The following is a 10,404-nucleotide window of genomic DNA, read 5'->3' on the forward strand; positions in this document are numbered from 1 at the left end:
AACTTAGAAGGCCACATATGTAAATAAAGGTGAAACAAAAGAAGACTATACCTTCTCAAAGCTGTAATGAAGCCCTGACCAAGATAAATCTTTGAATGGACTGAGAAGATAAATAACTGCCTTACTAGCCTTACACTGAAAAAAAAAGAGAGAGAGAAAAAAAAAACAGAAGGGGGAAAATACATATATACGAAACCCTATTGTTTGACAAAATGCCTAGAATATATCACTAATATTCATAAACTTGTAAACTGGTAAGTATACAAAAGTGAGTATACATAACCAATCCAGAGAACAAAGAGACAATGGCAGCAAACCCAGGAATAATCCAGATATTTAGTTATTTTATATAAATTATATGTCAACTGCATATATTGAGTTGTGAATCAAGTATTTTAAAGCATATTTTAGGATATTTGAATTTTTAAAGAAACTAGTTACATTAATTAAAAGTTATATGTAAGAATATGCAAATAACCAAGTAAACCTAAAGTTGGAAAATGAAATGTTAATTAACCTATCATACAGTAAGAGTGCGCACTCAGAGAAATAAATATCAACAAGAGAAAAATAGGTTACTGGAACAAAATAGGCTACAGATGGACTCATGCATACATAGAAATTTAATATAGGATAAATTTGGCACCATCAATCAATGCTGAAATGAAATATCATCCATAGATATGGAGTAGAGTGACTCACCATATGGGGAAAGTGAAAAGTCATTATTCAATCTCACAGGAAAAAGAGTCCCAAAGAGGTTAAAGAAAACATGCCAAGACAAAATTTTAAAGATTACAAAAGTAAATGAAGGAGGCTATATATGTGACAAAGGGGTAAGAGTGATGAGAAATACTTAACACAGAAAATTAAAAAAACAACTATCAAAACAAAAGTGATTGTGATACTTCTAAATAGGTTTCTCTTCAATGAAGAATACCAAAATTAACATACATAGGAAATTGGGAAAAACATTTTGGTTTGCTCTAAATCAGAAATGAAATGATATTTACAATATAAAAGGAATATACGTAAATCAACAAAAATTCTGCAATCCACATAGGAAAATGGGAAAGGATATGAATCTGCAAAAAAGGATGAAAACACTCAAGAAAACAAAAGAAATGAATAAAATAGAAACCAGAGATACAATAGATAGGATCAACAAACTCAAAAGCTATTCTTTGAAAGAAACTGATAATATTGACAAAAATCTGGAAAATTAAGAAATGAAAAAGAAGGCACAACATCAGAAAATTTTTAAAAATTACTAATTCTATAGATATTAAAAATTACTAGAAAATACTATGAACAAAGCTGTCAAGTTATTTAGCACTGAGATCAAATAAGTTCTGTGAAATATATAATTTCTAAAAGCTGAATTTAGAAAAAAAAGTCCTGCGTAATCCCATAAAAATAAATCAGTGTTTTAAAATGTTCTTATACAGATCAACAGCAGTTTCAAATAGTTTTACTTGGTTATTAAACTCTAAAGGCACAAATAATTCTACTCTTAACTTTTTTTCCAGACAACGAAAAAGAAAGGAAACAGTCATCAGCTAATTTAGTAGCATAACATTAAAATCTGCTAAGTCGGTATGAAAAAAGAAATTACTATCCCATCTTACTCATAAACAAGGATACAAAATCATAAGAAAATATTTATTAGCCAAATTCAGGAATATATTTTAAAAAGACTATAAATAATAATATATGATATATAATAAAATATATATTATATAATAATATACATTATTATATATTATATGTTATATATAATAACTATAAAATAATCATTAAAAATCCAACAAAAGTTGTTACAGAACTTTAAATAAAAATTTTATGTTTATAACATTATAAAGTTTAAAGATTTTTAAATAACTAAATATACAGAGTGATGGATTGCAAAGATGTCAATTTTTACTGAATAGGGCTACAGAATAAATGTAATTCCAGTGCTAATGTCAAAAGATAGTTTGTGGAAATAGACAAACTGATTCTAAATTGTATGGGGAAAGGCAGTTTTAAAAATAGCACATAGCCTTATTTATAACCAGAACATAATAGGAACCCCCAAAATGTGTCTGCACACTCACAGACACACACACATTTGAAACTGGTAAGAGGGGCGCCTGGGTGGCTCAGTTGGTTAAGCGTCCTCAGCTCAGGTCACGATCTCGCAGTCCGCGAGTTCGAGCCCCGCGTCGGGCTCTGGGCTGATGGCTCAGAGCCTGGAGCTTGCTTCCGATTCTGTGTCTCCGTCTCTCTCTGCCCCTCCCCCGTTCATGCTGTGTCTCTCTCTGTCTCAAAAATAAATAAATGTTAAAAAAAATTTTAAAAAAAATGAAACTGGTAGGAAAACAAATTTTATTTGCTTCCTCGCCAGCATATATTAAAGAACTTAGAGATGTAATGTAAATATAAAAGTGTAAACTGCAAAATCTAAAGCTAAAGATTCTTTAGGGGTAAATATAGGAGTAAGTCACATTAGTAGTGAGAATTTCTGAACCAATATAAAAAAATTACTAAACATAAAGGAAAATATGAATAAATACATTAATACATTAAAGCACATTAAAAACAAATACATTAAAATATTTATTCATCACATTTCATGAGAGAAATTGGAAAGGTAGGTTGAAATGACATTTGTATAAATATGGATATTACAGTCATTTGGAAATAGCAACTTTGAATTTCCAAAGATTATTTAGTTTTTATTTTTTTTAACATTTATTTATTTTTGAGAGACAGAGCATGAGTGGGGGAGAGGTAGAAAGAGAAGGAGACACAGAATCTGAAGCAGGCTCCAGGTTCTGAGCTGTCAGCACAGAGCCTGATGCAGGGCTGAACCCACAAACCTTGAGATCATGACCTGAGCCGAAGTTGGACACTTAACTGCCTAAGCCACCCAAGCATCCTGAATTTCCAAGGATTATTTTAAAAGAATTTGTACTTTTAAATCAAGTTCAAGTCTCTTCCCCAAAGTGGATTGATAACATTACTTTTTTTTTTTTCATAATGAGACTTTTCGTCAGCATTGAAAGTCTGAATTTTATATAAATTCTTGGATGGCTGAGTCATACCCATCAGTTTGTTAAACTTTAGAACCTGTCTCACCCTTCATAGCTTTTCAGAACTACTACCTTCACTATGAAGTTCCATGAATTTTCCCAATTCAAATTTAGGCTTCTATAGCACTTTTCTTTTCTATCAAAGACATCATGGAGAAGATAAAAAAAATTGGAAAGCCTTTCTGTATCTTCTACAATGCTCTCCACTCCATTTATTGACCACTTCTTGCAAGTTATTCATCTACAACTTTTGGATCATGAATTTCATCAACTTCTTCTGGATTTTGCAGACCTGTGGTCCTGAACTTAAGTCTTTTGAGTCTTACTGTTGCATTTTTTTCAGTAAAACCAACACAGGGTAGAAGAACCAAATAACCATCAGAATTCTTGACTTCAACATGAACTTCAATCACAGCCTGTTTTTTGTGTGTTTGTTTGTTTGTTTGTTTATCACAGAGCACAAAAGTATAATTCATCCTATGGAAGTTGGTCAGGCAGTTTTTGCCCAGAACATCCTTGGTAACGAGCATGATTTTTCTAACTTCATCATTCTGCAAATCAGCAAGTCTCCCTTCAAAAACACTACCCTTGATGCAATCAATATACACATCAGAGGCAATTTTGGTTCCTTGAATCCTTCAGATTAGCTTTTTTCCAGCTCTACTTATATAAAACATAGCTGTTGCTTTCACATCATATCAATGTGTCTTTAAAAAATGGGTCAGCTACTTTCTTTTTGGCTCTCTTTTTTGCTGCCTTTTGTAAGATGCTAGTTGTTGCCATTCATCATGGTGCAGCTCTGGGAGCCAAAGCCTTACACCCTTATTTTATTTTGCAACTTTTATGGGCACTGCAAAGTTGCCAACCCCAGTCCATAATCTCAGAAGCAGGAAACTACTCAGACTTTTTAGAGCCCTTGCGTGTGTTTGTACAAAGAATTAAATAACTATCATTCCACATTATTTCCTTGTAATTGCCATTTTTTTTAAATGAAAAGCTATTTAGGGTATATGTCTTAAGGAAATGATAAAGATTATGGTAACAAGGTACTATAGTGTGACTGTGCCATACCCCTGAAAAAAAACCCATATGTTGAAATCAATACCCAATGTGATGACATTAAGAGTTACTTAGGTCCTGAAGGTGTGGTCCTCATGAATGGGATTAGTGCTCTTACAAAAAAAGACCCTACAGAGTTAGCTCACTCCTGACCCAGAAAAGGGTCTTTACCCAACTATGTTGGCACTGTGATCTCAGGCTACCAGCCTCAAGAACTGTAAGAAATAATTTATGCACTATTTTGTTATAGCATACAGAATAAGACACACAGCTTATTTAAGCATTATGTTATTTGAAAGTTACTAAGATCATTTTTCAATACAGTTTGGTGAATAAATATTTCAACCCTTCTTATATCAAATAAAAACCAATCTGGTTCTTTAAACTTAAATCATTAGCTTAATATGTACTTTAGACCCATTCTTTGATTTTACCTTCCCCAATTACTAGCATAAGGATTTTTTTAGGCATGTAAACACTCTTTGGAGTATAAGAATATTTTAAATGGTGAACTGCTATCACTTATTTTACAGTTACTCTTGCCAGTCATTTTATTACAATAATTAGGGCTAATAAATTGGTCACGACCTTGGAAACCATAGTGTACAAATCAAGATAATCTACCAGCCTGTTGGTTGTCATAGAAACTGATCATAGCAAGCATGTTTAATGCAGCACACATTTATGCATAAATTAACAACCCACTAAAGTTTAAAAGTGAGCCTAAGCAAAATCATTTTTACCACAACTTTTATCATTGGTCTCTATTTTACCTCATGTGTCATTCCTTTTAAAACTGGAACTAAAAAAATACATAATATTGAACTAAATAGGTAAAGGATATACCTTTAGAGCTAATATTCAGTAGTTTTCTCATAAGGGAAGAATTCTCTCATTTCAGATTAAATAATGTATCAATATGACTTGTCCTAGCAATCGAAATGCCCTTGCTTCCAATGTATTTAGCTTCCCCCTTCATTGCCTAACTGTACTAATCTGGGGAATAAAAAGTCTTGCAAAATATAACATTGGGATGCAGCGAACTGCATCATCTTAAGGATTTAAAATGCAATTTCTGAAGAATAAAAAGGATATAATTGGAGCCTTGAAACACATAAGCAGAGTTTTCTGTGCAAATAATGAAATATTCTTGTCATTCAAACGTTTCGTCCATAAACCATTTGGTTAAAATTATATGTCATTCTTTTACACAAAATGCATTTCTATAAATTCCTTCTTTTCATTTGTTTAAATAAATTACACCAAAACATAAAAATATAATCCAAAGAGAGCATCCCTATCTCAATACTGAATATTACCAAGTCTAATATAAAATTTAAGGTATGTTTACATTAAAGAAAATCATTAAGGAAAGAAGTTAAAAGAAATAGGAATACTTCAAGAATATCTATGTAAAACATACAATTATATATGCACATATATATGTGTAAGTATATAAGCATATATAAGAATATACATTCATATAACTATGTACACATAAAAAGAGAGAAATCTAACCATGTATCATGTACCCATCATTTGGCTTCGATGAATAAAAATTCATGACCAATGTTGTTTATTTTTATCCCCACTAATTAACCCAATCTCACATTATTTAAAGAACTATTTTATTAAATTTTTCTTTTTATGTTTCATATGTGCTTCTTAAACAATCTTTCAAAAACATGATGATAATTACATCAACTGCCTTAAAGTTAGTTCCTAATTATCATCAAATACCCAGTGAGTTTTCAGACTTCTCCAGTTACCTCATATAAGAGTTTTGCAGGGGGTTTGTTGGGATCAGGGTACAAATGAGGTCTACGCAATGGAATTAGCCAGTGTGTCCCTTAGATCTCTCTTTATGTATTTCTCTTTTTCTCCTTTTAATTTTTTTTTCTTCCCTCTGGGAATTTTGTGAAAATAGGTTATTCGTCCTACATAGTTTCACACAATCTAAATTTTCCTGATCACCTCTCTGTTGTGTCTTTTAACATGTTTTTCTGCCTTCTTATTCTATGTGAATCAACAGTTAGATCCACAGATTCACTTTTCAATTTTAGAAAGAATTTTATATAGTAGATGCAAAGCACTTGCATCAGAAGTCCATAATGGCTGGTTTTTGACATTGTTCTATTAGAAACCATTGATGACAATTACCTATATATAATTAATGACTTCAGGGTTGTAAAATGGTGATACACTAATGCTAATACCCTTATTAATTTATTGGCTGAGGTATGTTTAAAAAAGAAACTTTCTCTCATGAAATCTTTGGTTACCACACAATACAGCTTATATAGGAAAATGGGAATTTAAATACTTTTTTAACAGCTTTCATAATAATAAACTATTTTCCTAGCATCTTCCAAGAAATTCAATAAGATTGTATATTTATATATATGCACCAATATTTAAACCACAGCCATTATTTCTCTTTTACACTCAACTCATATATTAATAATATCTTAGTTATCATTTGAGAACTTAAAAGAATACTTATTTATAAATACAGTCCTAGGTGGTTTTTTTTGGTACCTCACTTATAAGAAAGATCATGTGGCTTTTCCTTTACAACATACTATTATGTAGAGTTGAATATTAAGGGTTTTATAAATGATTTTTATATAACTTTAATTTTACTGTATCAACTAGTATTTCCTAATATATCTTATTATAAATATATAAACTTCTGTGTTGCAGAATATGAGACCTGAAAGGGGCAGATGATGTGGTGTGAGAAGGCTGCCTGAATGCATATTATAAAGAAAAAGATATATGGTATCTGATATATATATTTTATTATCTACAATATTATATATAAACTACATTATATATAATATATATGGATATATATGGATAAGAATATAGATCATAATCATTAGAATTTTCTTACATTGAAAAAATACTTATATATTACATACACATAAAATAACATTTTATCTTTATTATTTAACATCATTAAGTTCATATTTTAAAGAAACAGAGAGTTGTTTTTTGTTTGTTTTATATTTCCCCCTTATATAATTCTTAATTTAAAAACTTCAAAATTCAAAAATTTTAAAAATTCTCATGGCCACTCTAACATTGATTTCTTTCTTAATAGCTAGGATTAACAAATCTTTTAAGAATAAACAGAAAATGAACCAAAACTGAACAACAGGTTTATGATTTAACTATAGCTAAATACTCAACTAACTGCAACAAATTTTAACGCTATAGTTGTTTATTTACATTGTCATATTACTTCAAAGCATTTTGAAGTTAATTGTTGTAACTTATAAAGAAATAAGCACACATCAGATTAGAATATAACCTCTATTGCTTTTAAAATCAAGTAGATTGGCTACATGATTTCTAGGGTCATCATAACGTTTTAAAAATTAAATAGCAATAATAACATTTTTTGGATTATTTTTTAAAGATAAAAATCTACAACTTAAACGATATAAATACAAATAAGAAGTTCTGAGATTTATAAGCTCTTTATGAGCTTAATCAAAAGGAGTACTATGCAGTACTCTGTGAGAATGTATTCTTAACAAAATTTTAATATAATTATTCTGCCCACATGATATACACATCACTATATGTATATGTGATATTATTATAACATCTTTTGCCTTATATTGATTATGGGATGTACGGTATTTTTACCAATGCATTGTACCTATCAAATCATTCTCTCAGCCCACGTATTCACAAGTGCAGGGAGATCAGTTTTGAGACATGATGAACTAATCACCAAAGAACAGATGTTTGTATTCTACACTGTACTTATTAACTTCTTCAGAAAAACTTTCAGGTTTTATAAGCTATCATCTATTTAATATACTTCCAAAATAATGAGATGTGAAGTAACTGGTCAACTATTACATTGTTATTCAAATTAAAAGGTTTATTTTCCTGATGTTGTCTTCATGTAGAATCCCCAAATAATCTATGCCAAATTATCTAACATAAGTGGAAAATAAAACTCAATAGAAATTCTGAAAAAATTAAAAATGTCTAGTGCATAATATGGCCATAGGTACCATGCAAAGTACTGATTATATATAAAAGGAATGTATAATTTATTATTTAATACAGTATAGTTTGAGAGTGAAAGGGGGTACTATTAATAATTATGCTGAAACGATGTCTGTAAAATAAGTCTGTCTATGGCAGGGCATACTGGTTACACTGAAATAATTAAAACAAATTGGTCCCCACCTCCTTAGAACTTGTTAAAGTATGATAGCCATGTTATACATAAACAAATATAAATTTTAAAATTATTTAAGAGCTGAATAGGCATAGTTGTAAGGGAACTGGGTATGGTACTAACAAGATTTTAACACCAAGCTTGCTACCCATATCAGCAGTGTTATGTGACAATCATATTTACAATTAAAACCTTTGTCTTATTACCTATATTTAGCCTTCCTCTGCTATTGCAATTTTTTTCCACCAGATGGTAGCCAATAAAAGCAGGAAAAAGAGCAATTAACAAAGTTAAAAGAAACAAGATTAAATTGAAACAAAACTTATATAGAGAATTAGATTATAGCTAGAGATGTAGCTCTGCATGTAAAAATTCCATATGTCAAATAAATTAACAATAACATTTTAACCGTTTTTTTTTTTCAAAACAAATATTGCCCCAATATTGAATCTGTACAAATCCTTTGAGTTAACTTGGATTTTTAGGTCTCTCAGACGATTAAATAATATACACAGGAAAATGCTAAATTTGATCACTGGAGTCCATGGTCATTTTTTCATAGGTTATTCACAAGCATGAATATAGACTTTATCACAATTTTTTTCTGGGAAGAAATTTTTATTATTATAAATAAATATTTACTTTTATTTCCAGCGTAGATAATATACACTGTTATGTTGGTCTCAAGTGTGGACAATACAGTGATTCAACAATTCTGTGCATTTACTCAGTGTGCATCACTGTAAGCGTGCTCTTAATCCCCTTCACCTATTTCACTCGTCCGCTCCACCTACGTCTCCTCCGGTAACCATCGGTTTGTTCTCTAAGAATACAGGCATTTTAAAATTCCTCAATACTTTATGTAAAAGAAACACTGTGATGTTCTAACATATAATTTTTAGAATATACATTTTCTGACACTTGTTTTAAAAAATGCACTTATCCTTCTTATCCAGCAAAAATCAGATATGTGGTATTATTTCCTCTGTGTGGAGTCCTCTCCTCTAGCCTTGTTAGTCTTGGTTTGTACATGAAGTATTCATTATTTGCAAAAACCAATTATCATCCCTGTCTGGATACATTAAGATTTTTTCTACAAGTCTTTTCCTATCACATTTTAAGCAACAGTATACATGAATTATTCATAGTTCCCATATTGCAGGCAAGTTTTTTTTTATTAAATTTGATCATAATAATGGTTATTACCCCAGTCATGGCAGTTTTATGAGTCTTCTTCAATGCCATTACCTGGAAAGATTTCAATCAAGAAATATAAAAGATGCAAATCAATTTCCATAATAAAATTAAACTGTACCGTCTACTCCTTCATTCCAGCAATAGAGCTGATTGACAGCCTCTTCCTGATAGCTGGAGCAGATAACTTTCAGATAAAGAAATGGAGAATGGCAGATTATTTGCTCTTAAGAATTTCAGTGACTTTTTCCTTATTGTTGATATTTGATGTTTGCTAATCTCACTGGAACATAATATTTAACTCAGGGTCTGTGCACAAATTTACTTTCAAGCGGAGTATTTTCCTCGCTAATACTAGTTAATTTTCTCAGGTAGTTGTGCTTATAACAGAATAAACACAGTGTTGAGTGCTAGGATACTGTTTTCCTCCTGCTGACAAATGTAACCTCATTCTGTACAACAAAAATACTGATCTGGGGAAGAAAGAGTGACTAATTTGATTCTGGGTATCAATTTTTTTAATTAAAAATATCATATTTTTATTGGGAGAATTTTCTCCTACTAAATATATATATCAGCTTCTGCTCTCACACAATGAGAGGTATTAAGCTGGACTCTAAGTTTGCAGATTTAGACTGGAAATTTTTATGATGAGAGGTCATGATGGCTGAGAGCAGAAAAACTGTTGTGAATATATGCGTTACATACCCTGGTTTAGAAGAGAGGGTCTGAAGCCCTATCACTACCCTTACTTCTTCCTCAAACCACTGAGTGACTAGACGGGTAACTGGAGTAGCACTCATCTAATCCCACTCCTCCCAAAATGTATCACAGGATTTGAGTAAAAGTTGAGACAGCAACAATGAGCTATTA

The 10,404-nt window shown here is 30.9% G+C and overlaps 1 pseudogene; it reads right to left on the reverse strand.

Annotated features, from left to right (window-relative positions):
- Positions 1-3,123: 3,123 nt before the first annotated feature.
- LOC125939150 (40S ribosomal protein S3a-like) lies at positions 3,124-3,857 on the reverse strand (annotated as a pseudogene).
- Positions 3,858-10,404: the final 6,547 nt, after the last annotated feature.

Source organism: Panthera uncia (genome assembly GCF_023721935.1).
Source record: "Panthera uncia isolate 11264 chromosome B2 unlocalized genomic scaffold, Puncia_PCG_1.0 HiC_scaffold_24, whole genome shotgun sequence".
Lineage (NCBI taxonomy): Eukaryota > Metazoa > Chordata > Mammalia > Carnivora > Felidae > Panthera > Panthera uncia.